A 17782-nucleotide genomic window follows, 5' to 3' on the forward strand; every position below is an offset into this window, starting at 1 on the left:
AATAATCCCACTGGCATATCCACGACAAGCATCCACATGAACATGGATTGAACCAGTCTGATGGCAGACTACTAGGAAATTGAAGGCATCATGCAAGTCTTGAGAAGCTAGCACAGTGTGGGTTGAGAAGCCATGTGTGTAGAGCTTCAACCAAAGAGCCAACATAAGCTTATAGACATAGTAGCTAAAAGCTATCAGTAGATGCAATGGCACAAAAGCCAAGGGTAGAAGCAAGAGTAGACTACAACCAAAATAGTCTGCATCGGCGGAGCAGCACAAGTGCTAATGTGTCCAAGACACAAAAAGTATGGGAAATTTTGTAGCAACTAATAGCACTGTGACATGTGATGACAAACTGCCATGGACAATGATGACATGTGGTAGCACGTAGTCCAAAGAAGTAGCATGAAGACATGCGGTAGCATCACATGTGGCAAGAAAAATATGTGGGCAAGCTCATAAAAACAAATGGATGGATAAATCAAGCCTCTTCCCAAGGCCTAACAATCACACATAATCCAAGTGTGATACAAAGTCCTCTAGGAAGCATATGGCCATGCCAAAAAGAGTGCCGGATTAATCATCATGCCATAGAAGAAGATTAGCACACAATGAAACCTACAGCGCAAAAGATGGTATGCATCAAAAAATGGACCACATGTAGGCAAGAGCCATAGCATGAAAGCTAAATAGATTGAGCTCACATATCACAAAGGGAGCACACGAGGATGAATTGATGAGAGTTAAAAACCCAAATCATGATTGAGTGGGGCTGTTGAAATGTGCAATCAAGCATGATGTGTAGAAGGGAGAGGGCAAAATAGAAGGGAGCACACAAGGATGAATTGATGATAGTTAAAAACCCAACACATGATTGAGGGGGCCTATTGAAATGTGCAATCATGGAAGATGTGTAGAAGGGAGAGGGGCGAGTGGCAAATATGTAATAAAAGTAATCTTATAAGAAAAATGGGTGCCAAACATCAAGGTATAAGAAGCTTTGATGGAGATGACCTCCAAAATCCACCTTTTGGAAAGAGGTCTTCTAGGAGTGGCTATGTGACTTAGGGTTGAGGCCCCTAAGCACACGGCTCCATTCAAGCCACATGTCAAAAGTATTAGCATGGTGCCAGAACTCCAAGAGAAAAAAGAGCTGCAGACTACAACAAATGACATGTGACAACTCGAAGGTGCACGCGTGACACATGGCCAATGCAGTCCAAAGGTAGCCAACTAGCTCTACGACCAGCAATGGGCATTAATGGATTACAACTTACAAGCCATCAATAGATCTGATCACAAATAGAGAGTTGCCACATAACCAGCTATGAGATTGGACTGAACTAGTATGATGCCGAATTGTAGACAATTGTAGGCACCATGCAGAACTTGAGAATTCAGCATAGCATGGATAGAGAAGATGCACACACAGAGCTTCGACCAAAGAGCAAGAAAAGCTGTTAGACTTGATGGGGCTAAAAGCTAGCAATAGAGCTGATGGTGCCAAGGGTTGAAGTTGCAAGAGTAGACTATGGCCAGAACAATCTACATTGGCAGAGTAGTGCAAGTGTAAATGTGGTTGGGGCACAAATATTTTGGGCAAATTTGTAGCAACCAATAGCACTGCAACATGTAGTGATAAACTGGCATGGACCCTAATGACATATGGTAGCACACAGCACAAAGAAGTAGGATGACAAAGAAGACATGTGGGAAGAAAAATACATGGACAAGCACATAAAAATAAATGGATGGATAAAAACCTCCAACAATGCAGTATTTGTGACAAATAATTTCTTGTACTTCTCTAGCCCCTCCTTCATGTAGCACTCCAAAAAGTCCTCCTTCTATATTTTCTGATCTAGTGTATGATGTGACGAGTCAAATTCAAGGTGTTCATTCCATAAGGCCAATGCTTCATGGATCAGGCATTGTCTATTCTTCACAATTCTATGCTGGCTCCTTTTCATGATCTTTCCATGAGTGTCTTCTTTTTTTGGTGACATTGGCAATCATTATAGATGCCATGCCAATGATGCAGATGTGTGAGCCACGGCTTACCATGCCATGCAAGTTGATGCTTTTCTACATGCAACGTTTAACATGAATAAACAAGAGAACAAACCCAAATGTGACCTTTTTTCCCATTATCATGTTCCCCCAATTGTGCCAAAATGTAAACATATTATGAGAAAAATTTCAAAACAATGAATGTGAATCAAACTTTGTAGTTGGAAAATATCTTTTGATAAATTATGAGCATTGCATACTAAATTTGCTCAAGTATATAGAACTGAGGTGGACATTTGGACATCCTTGAGACACCCAACAAAGTGGCATGTCCCAGTCTTACGTATAAAATAACAAAAGGTTTCATTGTATCACTTCCATGCATATCCAATGACGAGATCACTTTGAAGTAGATACAAATTGAGGTAAAAATATTAACATCCATGAAATAACATGTAGAGATCTAACAAAAAAGACATGCACATGCCATTCCTAGATTTGCAAAAAATAAAGACATGCACCTAAGAACATCCATGTAAGAATGTTCAACTTTTCTTGGGATAGCAATGACCTATGCCTAACGTATTATGTTTATTAAGCATATGAAGCACATTAACCTTTGCTAGCAACCAATTCATGACTGAACGTGATGATGCACATGAAGTAGGCACAAGTTGAGGTAGAACTCTAATAGAGAGATCTCACGAAGCATGACCAAATGGAGATAGACACATCTACATGACCACCCATGGACAAAAATCAGGGACATTTATGAAATATACATCTTCACATTTATGGAATGGCCTTTTCAATATATGACAAAGAGATCACATGAAGCAGACAAAAAATAATGTAAACAATCTCAATTGAATATGTCACTTGGTCAAATTTTAAACTTAGTCCCATCATTTTGCAATCGGTTAGTTGCCAAACTAATGGAGCCACCTACATCAAAAATTAAGACAAAACATTAGATAGAGAAAGTGTTACTAGAAATTGAAGACATACATGTGTATCACTTTGAAGTTTGAGATGTGGATTACAAGGTTCCAACTATTGATGTTCACTTCAGATATCAAAGGTGTTCTTCTAGATGGTGGATTATGTGTCAATGTTCTTCCTGAATCTCTCTACTTGAACTTAGTTTATTTGCTACAGAACCTACACCATTTCAAGTCAAAATGGAAGATCAGAGAAGAGTGCAGCCCTTGGGGATTATTCTTGGATTGTAGATCTTAGTTGGTAGGTACAAGTAGCAGGCTACCAGCTCGCTTGAAGGAGCAAGATTAAGAGGTTTGCAGAAGTTGCCATGGAATTAGGCCTTCATGACATGTGCTCATGTAAATCGGATCAAACCTTTTGTACAGTCCAAATAGGAGGGGGGAGGTGTGATGTGTGTTATGGAAATTATATTTCTGATATATCTTGCTTTTGTTATGGAAATTATATTTTTGATATATCTTGCTTTGGACATTATTATTTTACTCAAGTGTGACTATGGCAAAGTACTCCATAGGAGCCCATCGGACGCAGTAGGGGTCCTACTGGGATACTTTGTGTGGTTAGTTGGGGACGCCTAACTAGCTTGTGTTTTGCCATGCTAGATGGTCGGTACTGTGGGTGATTCCATGTTGATGTCGCTAGTGTTATTGGTGTTCCTCTATCATATATATATGAGTGTACATGGGCATTGTACAAGTGGGCGGGCACACTGCCCTTTACCCCAACAACCTCCCACTTAAAGGCAGTGTGCCTTTAAGGGAGTATAGTACACATATAATACAATCAGCCATAGGCTGGCCATAGGCTGAAAAACAAGCTGACCAGACCGTCATCCTATGCCCATCGGCACTTTATAATGTGCAAAGTGCATAGAGGATAAGCTGCCTGTCAACCAAGATCTAATGCCAAATCTCACTGGGAGAGTGAACTCTCACCACCAGTGCTCTTGTGCTAAGTCCATAGCACCCGAACTGTCACTGTGCAAAGAAAATGTTGCTGTGCCACCTGTGACCATAAGCACATAACCTACAATAGCTGGTCTACCCAACCTGCATCACCTACATGCTACTCCTGGAAGCATAAGGTCCTGATGTCCACAACCGCTTCCCTACTACTAAAATCTGCCATAATCATGCTACCAACTCCCATTGCAATAGAAGTAAGAACCGGAAGTGTAGCCCCAATGGCAAGCATGTGAGAACCAAGTCTCAACCCAGTCATGGATGCATGAAGTACTATGGCTGCCATATCAACCATAACTTGCTGCTCACCTGATCTGTGATCGTCAAACCTGCTGTGTTTCAAGTATGGAGCCAATACAGGCAATGGAGTACTCAGTAACTTCCCCCTCTCCATACTAAAACAACTAAGTATCTGACAAACATCATCAAGACCATGCAGCTCCCACTGCAAAGCATCCCTGTCCATAAAGGAACATATGGAAAGTAACCTTGGAAGGATAGCAACCTTCTAAATACTGAGACCATAACCTGTCTCATTGCACATCACATCCAGAGCTCTCATAACGGTATCAAACCTATGAAGCCAAGCTCGAGGGGATTGCTTCTAGCCATGGAGGCACTTACGAAGCAAACATATCAATGATTCCTACCCATGCGAAATATGACCTGAGTCAATAACTACAGAAACCACATCTGTCCTAGCATAACCAGCCAATGGATCATACCAGGCATCATTAGCCAAGGTATCCTCCTCACCATGCATAGTCTCATCCTCATCTGCACGAGGCACTGCGCATCCTGGGAGCAAACTGTAACTGTCCATTGAAGATGCATCAACAATCTCCATAGGAGTATAAACTTGTGGAATACTCAAGACATCTAACCGTCTCTGACCAAAATCAGGAAGTAATCGTGGCTATCCCAACTTTATAACCTGCTCATTGTGGGAAAAACCTCCCACTCCAAGGGATATGGGCTGCCCCTGCAAAGAATTGGGAGGTATTAGTGCACTTACGCCCTCTCCTGAAACACCACTCTCCTACTATCCACAGTCCTGGGCTGGTCTAAACATAGCATCCTCTCTGAAATAGACATTATGGTTGCGTATTAGCTCTCTAACTAAAAAATCCCATAACCTATAGTCCCTACTGGACTCACTATATCCAAGGAAGATACACCTCCTCAATCGGGAACCATGAGCATAAGCCTCGTAGCCAAACACACATAAATGCTGATAACATGGTGCCCTGCCTATCAAGAAGTCAAATGGCACTCTACCATCTAGAGATCTCCTGGGTGACCTGTTAAGCAAGTATGCAGCTGTCTTACATGCCTCAGCCCAATAGCATTCGGTAAGACTTGCATATCGTAGCATGCTACCAATCCTGTCCAATAAAATCCGATTTATGCCTTCTGCCAAGGCATCATGAGCAAAAAGATGAGGAGTGGTCAACACCCTCCTGATACCAAGCGTATCACATAGATGCTAAAATCTAGGAGAGGTAAACTCTGCATCATCATCAGTCATCAAGCTCAATAGCTTCTTTCCTAACTAATTTTCAGCATTACCCAAGAAGCACTAAAATGAATCATATACATCATTCTTCTGATGAATTGGATATACCCATATGTACTTTGTTGCAGCATCAATAAATGTCACAAAGTAAGAGGCGCCCCCTAATGAAACGGTAGGCATAGGCCCACAAACTGCACTATGAACCAACTGCAATGGCTCAACATACCTCTCACTAACTGTCTTCCTCACAAAAGAGGATCCTGACTGCTGACCATCATGACAATCATGACATAAAATCTAAGAGACATCCATAACAGGAATGTATCTGAATGTTGTAAGGGCTTTCATACCTGCAGCAGACATATGTCCAAGTCTAGCATACCATAAACTAACTAATGGCTGCTTACTAATCATAAGCATCTGATCCTGGACACATGATACATGCAATGCATAAGAGAATCCAACCCGTGATCCCCTAGCCATAACCAAATTGCCTCTAGCAATCTTCCATGCATGATCACCTAGAGAGACATGATAACCTGCCTCAACCAACTGTCCAATACTGATCTTGCTCATAGCAAGTCCTAGTATATGTCTAACCCTCTATAGAATAAGAATAGAGCCACTAGGCATAACAAGGTGGATATCCCCATAACCATAGACATCCATAGAATGATCAATGCCCATCAAACTACTCTCCACAATGCATTCCTGATATGCAATGAACCATGACCTATGAGGGGTCATATGACATGAAGCACATGGATCTAACATCCAATCACCGAGAATGGGTACATTAGTGGCCAAGAAGGAGGTGTTAGACATAGACAAAAGAATGCCTTCATCACTGCTACTGTCAGTGGAAACCCTGGCATCCACGCCTTGAAGCTCAACATGCTTCTTCTCCTTCTTCCTGTCATTCTTAACCTTGCTCTGCTTCTTGCATTTTCTTAGCCATTTCCAGTAGTACTTTTTCATGTGGCCATACTTTCCACAATAGAAACATCTAACACAAGTTCGAGAGCTAGACTTGCTCTTGGAATTCCCCCTTGAACATGACCTATTTCTACCAATTGATTTACCTCTGGAGTGCATATCAAGGCTGTATTTCAGCCCATCAGGGCATTTCAACCCATCATGCTGTAACATAACACTATCATGGTCATACATTTGGCATATACGATTATAGAACTCATATGCATGGTAGTCTACACCCTGTACACCATCTTGTACCTACAAGTAGACTGACTTCGAGAGTGATAACTAAATGATAGAGCATGCTTGCTCATCCATATCATCCGAATCACTTTGTTTAATGCTATTAGGCTTGACACCTTTGCATTGAATGGGCTTATGCTGCCTCTTCTGCACTAACACATCATAAATCTGCTCTTTCCAATACTGAAAGTTTGATCCATCCAACCTCTCAATATCAAAGAGGGCACTACCAGCTGAATATGCCATATCTGTGGCACAATAGCTCACAATCAACGAGCAGTACAGTGCAATAGGCAATCCAAATGACCACAAAAAAAATATATCATGCTGTCCAGACCAATTAGGTCTCCAAATAAACTGGCTGATCCAAAGGCTCAAAAGCACTCAGCCATAAAGAGGCATACACAAGAATATATGCAGCCTAGTAACCTGCCAATGCCTGGCAAATCTAAGTAAGCAATGCATTGAACGAAATGAGCAATGCCTGCTCAACCAATGGCAATAGGAGCCGAGCTCAACTATCTATAAACATCAGTGCAGCATCCATCAATGCAAATCCATAATGCATCAAAATCCATAGTCAAGTCCATAAGCGGGCATCTGTATCAACATCCACTGGCATGTGTCACTATCACTGCCAGCTGATGTACCTGCAAGAAAATATGCAACCCGATGACTAGAAAGAGAAAGAGCCGAGCTCTATGACGAGGGAATGAAAAGGGCTAGGGAAATAATTGCTTAAAAAGAAAGAGTGTCGGTGTAGCAACTTGCTGACCAAAATGCACTCAATTCCGCACTTAAACTAGTGCCAAAAGCATCTGAAACAAATGCATAGTCCCTGCAAAACTCTTGCACTGAGAAATCACTACAAATGGCATCCAAACATGGATCCAAAATACATAAATTTTGTACTCAAAATAGTGCCCAAAGCATCACAAATAAGTGTGTAACCCCTGCAATCAACTACACTGACCGATCACTACAAATAGCATCCAAACGTGACCACAAATGCACCAAATTTGCATTGAAAATGCATCCAAATTGCATCCACTAGAGGCTCAAAATATGTCACTTTTATCCTCTAAAAATTTGGCAAAACACTGCTCAAAATAGTGCCTCAGTTGTCGAAAACAAAGCCCAATTGATTGCTCATCAAACGATATTTGGAAGAAATTTCTATGTGTAGACACACAGATTGTTGTTGCTTAACTTCTCTTTGCCTTTCTTGATAGATACTACCCTCTCATTTTTTAATCACCCACGCAACTATCTAGTTGTCAAACTAATCTGTTTGGTTTGTGCTTCTGTTAGCTACCGAGTTGACTTCAAATCTGTTTAAGGTGCACGTCTCGATGATTTCAAATCCGGGATGCAAACTTCAGAAGATCAATTGTCTAAATCAATTGCTAACGCAGACCCAACAAGGGAATGGAGTTAACATGATTCTTCAAATGGAAAACCCTTTATTACAATGCTCTAACTGGTATTACACAATGGGATAAGCCACTTGCTATATTTGCAGGTCCTGACACCCTTGCATTGCATCAAGCTCAAAACAAATTACAAATCGATCATGGTAGTGTCGATCTCCACCTTGAAGATGATTTGCAGCTAACCCCCGTAGATGATAAGCCTTCAGCCGTGAAGGATAAAAGCAAGCAGCGTTGAGGGAAAATCTCGTTCTAACACAGCTACTAGCGATGATCTATTGCTACCATATCTGTTGAGGATGTTAACCGTGGCGGTGTCACTGCATCTCCCTTGATAGGAGCAACATAACAACATGTGAGCAGTGAAAAGCTTCCTTGAGTAGCAAATCCTTTCTTTGCAACAAATGTCCCATTTCTTCACAACAGCTTCCTTCCTTTGTGGTAGCCTTTCTTCCGTAGGCAGCAATTCTTGTAGCAGCAACCTTCGAAGTAGCTTTCTTCTTCCATGGATAGCTCAACAATTCGTCAATTAGTGATGGAATTGAGCATCAACGGATTTCACAGACGTTTGCACGTTGGTGGAAGTGAAGAACCAGGGAAGCACGATCATCATGATCAAGAGCACAGCTAGCAATCCCGTCAATGCCAATCTGGAGGTCAGGAGAGGATTGCACATCGCTCCAAACAACTATCATTGCCCTAATTCAAAAGATCATGGACATTGTTTGTCAAAACGAAAGAAAACAACCCACGCAGGTCCCATTTCGAGTCAAGTGGAAGGAGCCCATCTCATGAATCTTTCTCTGTGGATCTTTTTGTAGCTCACACTACCTCAACCACCACTACCATTCAGGCTTTGCTCAAGAAGATAGGTGTGATACTCACCTTGTAGCAAAAGTGGCAGGTACCATGGGGAGCTCGCCCATGAACGATTGCAATAGTGCCATAGCCGTGTAGAAGTCTACCATAGCCAAACCAAGAGCTTCCTACAACTCCATAAACTGAACATCAGAGCTCTAATCCTGCATACCGCTTCTAGTTGGAGCTTCTATTGCTCAAACAAATGCCTGTTGATCCCTCTAAGAACCATTCCTGTTTCACAAAGAGAAGACCTCCGCGAACTCCTGCTCTAATACCAGTTGTGGGAGAAGAGGGAGCACTCAGGAAGGGGATAAGGAGACACCGAAAGTGGTGGAGCAAAAGCTACTCCAACTTATTCCTCTATCATATATATATGAGTGTACATGGGCACTGTACAAGTTGGCGGGCACACTCCCCTTTACCCCAACACTCTCTTATCTCTCTCTCTCTCTTCCTGCTCTCCCTCCCCCCCCTCCTCTCTCTCTCTCTCTCTCTCTCTCTCTCTCTCTCTCTCTCTCACTCACACTCTCTCTCTTATCTCACTCTCACTCTCTCTCTCTCTCTCTCTTTCTCTCTCCTCTCATTCTTGCTCCTCTCTCTCTCTCTCTACACACACACACACACACACACATAATTATATTTATATTTTATATAATATACTATTATACAATATATTTTATTTTATAAATTCTCTCTCTCTCTCTCTCTCTCTCTCTCTCTCTCTCTCTCTCTCTCTCTCTCTCTTCTCTTATAACTATAAATATATATATAAGTATATAATAAATAAATAAAATTATTTATAAATAACAATATATAAATACTCTCTCTCTACTGCTGCGATCCCACATGGCGGCTGTCGGCACCTTCTCCTATCGCGCCGCCTTCTACTGTCGCACCAGATGGTGCCGCGTTTTGCCATCGCCTCCCTCTACCACATGGCGCCCTCTGCTACGCATGTGTCGAACCCGCTAGCTCTGACCCCTGCCACTGCCCCACTACGCTGTCTCTGACTCCCGCCACTGTGCCACTGCATTGGTCTTTGACACCACTACGAGTCTCTGACACTGCGTCTCTTCTGCTTTGCTTTGCTGTGCAGCCCGTTGAGCGTCGAAGCTCCACGTGGCACTCTGAAGCTCCACCGAAGCTCCACATTCCGAACCTCCCTCCTCTCTTCCCAAGCCTCCAGAATCCTACCACGTCGGGATGGGAGCCACGTGTCGGCCTCTCATGAAGCTCATGCTCCTTAAGAAATTATTAAGATTAAGATTAAGAAAAGAAAAGAAATAGTATAGATATAGATATGGATATAGATAGATAGATATAGATATAGAAGTATAGATATTATATATATAATATCATAATATATGTAATATATAAAATATAAAATATAATGTATAATTCATATAATATTATTATATATGAGTAAGCTGACCCGTCTACGACGGGCTAGTGACCCGCTCCATCGGGTCTCAAGATGCTAAGTCATAACTGAACATACAAAATCTACAATAGACACACAAACATCCCTAAAGGGAAAAGTCTACGGCCATGTACTATAGGGAAAAGCCTACGTCGGCCATGTACACCACATCCGCCATGTCCAAAAAATTTCTCTATGACAGAGTACTTCAAAATATCACATCCAAAAGTGCAGTCACATGACTGAACATGCAATAGATAAATCAAAGAACTGATTGATATATCCAAATACATAGCCGCAAATAAAGTCATAACTAAACATACAAAATCTACAATAGACACACAAACATCCCCAAGGGAAAAGTCTGTGGCCATGCACTGCATGGAAAAGCCTGCGACGGCCATTCACACCACGTCCACCACGTCTGCCGTGTCCACCGTGGCTACAAACATACAATGGAGTACCAACAATCGTATCTAGACCAGCATCACATAGAAAGATAATTTAGGAACTATAATTATTGAGCCATAAAACTTTTATACATGTATGTTGGTAAAACCCAACTCATTCTTTAGAGTACTTACTCAGATGGCTATCAACAGTGCTGACAAAGGTGTACGTGTAGTCCCCATTTTGCCCTCGATAGAAAATCCGTGTCTGCACACATTCATAGTATCCCAGCCAGCGAACAGTGACGGTCTGTGGTCCATCATCCCTATGAAGCCGGCAAGCCAGGATAGCATAATATTCCAAATGGACTCATCCCTCCAAAGGATTGCGGACGTGGAGATTCATTACAAGCCTTGAATCAGGAACAGTCCTAAAACACAAACAATAGCATGTTTTCCCACTCACATATAATCCAAAAAACCTTTTGTTTTAACAAAAATAAAGCAACAAACAATGTACACGATTCTTACCCAAGGTAGCTCTCCAGCTCAAGCAAATCCAACAACAGTTGCGCGCTCTCCAGAGATCCCCAGCCCGCAGGATCTGCAATTTTCTAAAAGTGAGTGACTATACTATTAAACAGGTCAACATAAAACGTGGTTGTCAAGCAACTATGTACCTTGCACCTGCGCTCCTGTTTCAGTGACAAACGTGAACTGCCTAGACATCCTATCGCATTGCAAAAAAGAACGCACGTGTCAATCTACATATACTGGAAAAAACAATTGGGTTTGAAGAGAAAATAGCCTGTAGTATATTGCAAACCCATAACTCAAATGAAAAATGAAATCCAAACATTATCAACGACAAAGTCATGAAATATTATGTCTCACTTCATATTTGTATAAATAGCCGATATTCCCGAAGACCTATGACAGTTGGAATATTGAAAGAACTTAAAAAAAGCTATACAAAGATTACCGAAATGAAGATTTGCCACCCAAGAAAGTCTGAGGAGGGCTTGAAAGAGCAATGTCATACTCCTAGGCTCTTGCTGTTGCCAAGTGCAAAACTTCCTTGTACACAACGTATGTGGTAGAAGTATTATCCATCTCCTCACCCCTGGCATTAGACGCACTCTACGAAATAAAAACCTTAACAATGTTTGATGCTCGGATACGTGAAAATACCATGTATAGCTGGCCATGACTAAATACCGGTGTCACCAAGTATAGCCCCAAAACAAACAATGTTTGTCCCTGTGACTTACTGATTGTCATGCCAAATGCCAATCAGATAGGAAATTGCCGTCTCCTCATGTCGAATGGAAGTTTAAGGTTGGTTGGAATGAATGTTATCCTTGGAATAAACGTTCTATCACCAGCATTGGTACCAGTAATGATTTCAGCTTCTAACACTTTCGTGTGAAACTCTTTGCATATCAACCGTGTCCCATTGCACAAACCCTTGCGAGGATTCAAATTGCGCAACAAAATTATAGGAGCATTCCTTTTCAAAACCAACCGATGCAGGGAATATCCACCACCAAGATCAAGACTGTTCAAATACTCGACTACAAACAAAAAGGAATCTCTCCCTAAGTTATCCACTGCGTCTACACTTAGGTACTCCCTTTCCTCATCGGGCATTGCCTTCAATGCCGTAGCATTAATTGCATCAACCTTGATGTTTCGAGGTGCAAGAATGGCACGCTCTCGAAAGTATGATGCACAGTCCAAAACAGTTGCAAGCCCTCGACACACCCATCCAATGAGGCCTTCCATGGACTTTGTCTCTAAAATCATCTGTGATGGAATCACAACAGTATCTTCTTTTGTACATCTATTTATCCCATTGCCAATGTCTAGAACCCATTGCATGAACTCTTGCTCAGCACAATTATCACCATTCCGAAGGACCCGCATATTCTGCATCAACTACAATACTGTAGTGCGACCCCAAATCCTTGAGTGGCATAAGGTAGCATTGACAATGTCCTCTCATCCTACCTTTGGAAGAACTGGGAGAGAACTGGCAAGACTTGTCTAAAATCCCCCCCCAACAATACCACCTTCCCACCAAAAAGTTGCTCAGTGGACATGATATCTCGCAATGTTCTGTCGTGCCTCGAAAGCAAACTGGTGAGTCATGGGTGCCTCATCCCATATTATCAGCCTAGCCATCTTCAAAACATCTGCGAGTTGACTATTAACCTTAATATTGCAACTGCTAGTACCATCTAGCTCCAATGGTATCTTGAATCGTGAGTGTGCCGTGCATCCATTGGCTAATAGCAATGCAGCAATCCCAGAAGATGCACATGCCAAAGCGATGAGCCCCTCCCCACGCAATCGAGAGAGCAAGCAATTGTAGAGAAAGGTCTTTCTAGACCCTCCTAGACCATTAAGAAAAAAGACCTCACCACCATCTTCATAGACCCTTGCCAAAATTGGATCGAATGCAACACGTTGACAGTGATTCAAGGACATTTCCATTTGCTGGGCAGTCTGTGGTTCTTTCACACAATCAAACATTCTTTCTTCTTGCAATAAGCCATTTCCAGCTTCTGACAAAGATGTTCTATCTACAACAGGCATTCCGTCAAACTCATCCAACCTTTGCCCATGTTGTTGAAGAATGTGCTCCACGTGCAATACAGCCTTCTTTATTGCTAGTTCACGACGACCAATTAAATTCCCCATACTTGATTCCAATATATGAAAAAAATCATCCGAAAGCTCAGCGGAAAAATTTTCCCACAAAAGTTAAGGAGACGTTGGCTCACAGAAAACCGGTATTGTGACAAATAGGTGTCTCAGTTGTGCACTATTTTGATAAAACACAGCCTCTTGCATACACAAAAACCATTCATCATCACTCTCCAACAATCCCCATGCTATGCATGCTGCCTTGAAAGTAGGGTACACTTGACTGTCAAAAGTACATAGGTCATCAAAGGACTTGCATCCTGTGCACACATTAAGAAGCATACGCATGAAGTAGAGCTCACCAGCCGAGGGGGAAATATTGTACATCTGACTGATGGTATTCCCCTTTTGTCTTCTAGTCCACCACTTATTGGTTTTGTTCCAAACAAATTTGTCTACAAGTCACCATATAGCAAGTTGCTTGCATCATATTGCAACTGATTGTAAGTGAACCATTCTGTGAGGGTGGTCTTTTGATTTTGTTCCCTGCCTACAACATTTTGCAAATCATCATCATCTCAAAATATGACGTTATTGTGCATTGGAAGATGAACCTGCAATCTTTGCACATCGGGTTTTTCATCGTGCATGGCATACTCATAAATCAGCCAACATGCTTCTGATGCTGGCACGTAACGTGCATCTAAGTAACTACTAATCTCATCAATGCCACCGTCAACTGTGTTGTGCAAATGCCCTTGCTCTCCTGCATTATTTAGCTGCATCCTGATAATGGCTCTATCATGACCTTTGTACACATATTTATACAAATACTTAACTGCAGTGATTGTGGAGCATATTTCAACATTTATGTGTGCCTTGTACTTCACAGAGAGGAAAGGATTAAATGGCACAATCCAACAATTATCAATCACACCCCCTTTCACTTGTATCTTTCTACCATCATCACGACACATGTAAATTGGATAACCATCGTTGCCAACAATAGTAGTCTGCGAGAATCCACGTGGATAACGACGAATGCATTTTCCATCAACCATGCAAGCTGCAGATGGATTTAGTACACCACACGGACCATGGACATTACATTGCACAATAATATCATGCAATCTCGGGAACGTTGCCTTATCTGGCAACTCTGCACACACTAATCGGTCATAGTGACTGATCTCCACGGGTTTGAAACCACCTTCTAATATCAACAATATGTATGAGTGTGGCAGACCTCTCTTTTGAAACTCTATCACACTCATATATCCAGCCACCTTCCCAAACAAATTATGTTTTGTAAATGACTGCATCATGTCCTTATGCTTTTGAAAAAACACACGGGCTGTCAAATCTGGACGGTCTTGCATAGTTTGCCCTGACAACAATGCTATAGATATTTCAGGCCATTTGGGATTACAGGTGAATGTAATGAATAAATCAGGTTTGTCCCTTTTCTTGACAATTGCCATAGCATCTTGGTATAGTTGGCACATATACCAAGGCCCTCCTGTAAAAGAAGAAGGCAACACCACCCTATGCCATGCAGCATTGCCAAGCACAGTACATGTCCCATCAGCTGTATTCACCATGTCCATCAACCCTTGATAGACTTCAGTGCATAGGGAAGCTTGGTTGTTTCATATCCACACCAACCTAGACTCTTCCATGCTACTATAGGCATCAACCATGTATTGCTACAGCAATCTACCCCCATGCAAAAGACATGCATTTGTATCATATCTCACTTGCGAACGATATGCGTAGTATTGTCTCTGGGTGACACAACTCTGTCCACGTATCTCGTGCAATGGTGTGTGATTAGGAACATCACTATATGGGATATATGGATGCCAACCATCTTCCCCCCAAGGGAACAAAAGAACATACATGAGAGGCATGTATGATCGGTGCAAATTAGATATTCTATGCACAAACCCATTGCGGCTAAAAATATGAATGTCCCAATTTCCAATATCGAAGTCATCCCCTTGTCCTGGCATTATTGCAGCAACCTCGCTAGCCATAGGAGCCAAGTACTGCCTTGAGGTGGAGTGACTCTCACAAATAACCATCCTCAGGTTTGTTTGTGGATTTGTTCTTAGCACTTGCCCGATAGGCATCAATGCACTTGCATATGGATTGCACTCATGCATCATCCTCTGCAACAACTCCAAAATGCCTGGATCCAAACCAGGCATCCCATGCAAATGGTGTTCTAGTTCATGATCAGTGTCATACATGTACAACTGTGCAAAACGTGGCATCTCTTGCCTAGCCTCATTGGGCAACAAATTTCCAACCCGATGATACACACTACCATGGACCCAAAAGTTTTGTGTACCCCCATTCCCATGGAACACTTGATCAACATGGGCTCCCAATGAAACAAATGCCATGGCACTATTATAAGCCCTAATGTTCTTCATAAGCAGTCTGCTTCTAGCATCATGTTCGTGCAGTAGAACTCTCAAAATCTCTGGTGGTTCTTCTAACAGCAACAATGACACACGACTAACCTTGCAACAATGCTTGCCCACAACTTGATGCATGTGCATTCGCATCTCTTGTTTCCACAGTTGAGCCTGGCAAAAGCTGCATGTATGATCCATGGATCCGAGTGCATGAAGAGAAGGAGCATTGAAGACCAGTGGATACAAAGATGGATGCTCTACATTTTCCCCTAAATGGAAAAGTATGCAAGATAGAGAGGCTCCCCCCTGCACCCAAAATCACAGCCCTATTGTGAACAACATGCCTTCGAGCTCTTAAATGAGTAGCATCCCTGGTTGCATCCATTTGAGTAGTTGTACCTACTACTGGAGTAGGTTCATGCTCATTACCTACTATTGGTGAAGTATGGAGGTCCATTGTATTTTCAGCAATGCACGCTACATTACTGTGCCCATGCATTTGATTCTGTTGTTTGCATAGGCTGACTTCTACATCCATAGATTCCATTGCCACCCTCACGCTTCTAGCAACTTGTGTTCTCGACCTTGTTCTTTGTATAGCATAAACGTGACGGGCCGCCCGTGTTGAATCCATTTGAGTAGTTGTACCTATTACTGGACCATGTTCATGCTCATTATCTACTGTTCGTAAAGTATTGACGTCCATTGTATTTTCAGTAATGCACGCTACATTACTATGCCCATGCATTTGATTCTGTTGTCTGTGAAGGCCATCTTCTACATCCATAGATTCCACAGCCACCCTTATGCTTCTAACTCCTTGTGTTTTTTACCTTGTTCTTTGTATAGCATAATTACGATGGGCCACCCACGTTGAATCCATTTGAGTAGGTGTACCTATCACTGAAGCATGTTGATGCACTCTACCTACTGTTATTGAAGTATTGAGGTCCATTGTATTTTCAGCTACAATGCACGCTACATTACTGCATCCATGTATCTGATTATATTGACTACAAAGTCATACTTCTACACCCATAGATTCCACAGCCACCCTCATGCTTCTAGCACCTTGTGTTTTAGACCTTGTTCTTTGTATAGCATAAGCGCGACGGGCCGCCCGCGTTGAATCCAACAATATTCTCTTATGAGAACGTACTGAATGTAGCCTCTCTTCTATTTGTCTTGCCATCTTCTGTATCCACTCAACCAACTACATAAATATCTATTCCTCAAAGGGAAAAATAGCTTAATCAAATAACTTATACATCATCCCTAACCATGACAAATTTGATGGATCTCAACCAATGTGCCCTAAGGAAGAAAATAATTTAGAAAAGCAAGAAGCAAGGTTAATTACCAAAGCCATCCTTTTCCCATCTATTTGAAATTGAGAGTTGACCATCTATGCATTGAACTCATAGTGTCCCATGACTAAGTTTCAGTGTGTCACTATCTTTGGTAAGAGTAATGCTCATATTTTTTCTACATATGAGCAAAATACAATACCATATGTGCAACCATCATTTGAGACATAAAAACCAAAGCTAACATATCTAAAAACTCAAAGTTGACCATCTCAAGAAACAATGTGTATATGAATGAATATTTTCAAATAAAAAAGTATAAACATTGCATCAGCATTTATGCGAATACATGATGCAAAAAATTACAAATATTTGAGTATATCTTAAATAAAACAAAAATGGGAAGGAACAATAGGCAATTCAAATATTGAATTAAATTAGCTTCCATTGCCATATATACGTCAAATGAAAGTAAATATAATCCTTTGCAAAAAACTTGTCTTGCCAAATAACATAAGGGCAACCCAAGTACAGGAATCCCATAGAAGCATTTGGGGTTCCAGTACAACAGCTTATCAACTTGTAGTCTATAGCC

Source organism: Dipteris shenzhenensis, chromosome 21, assembly GCF_047967505.1.
Source record: "Dipteris shenzhenensis isolate YYH24624 ecotype China chromosome 21, Dip_SZ_1.0, whole genome shotgun sequence".
Lineage (NCBI taxonomy): Eukaryota > Viridiplantae > Streptophyta > Polypodiopsida > Gleicheniales > Dipteridaceae > Dipteris > Dipteris shenzhenensis.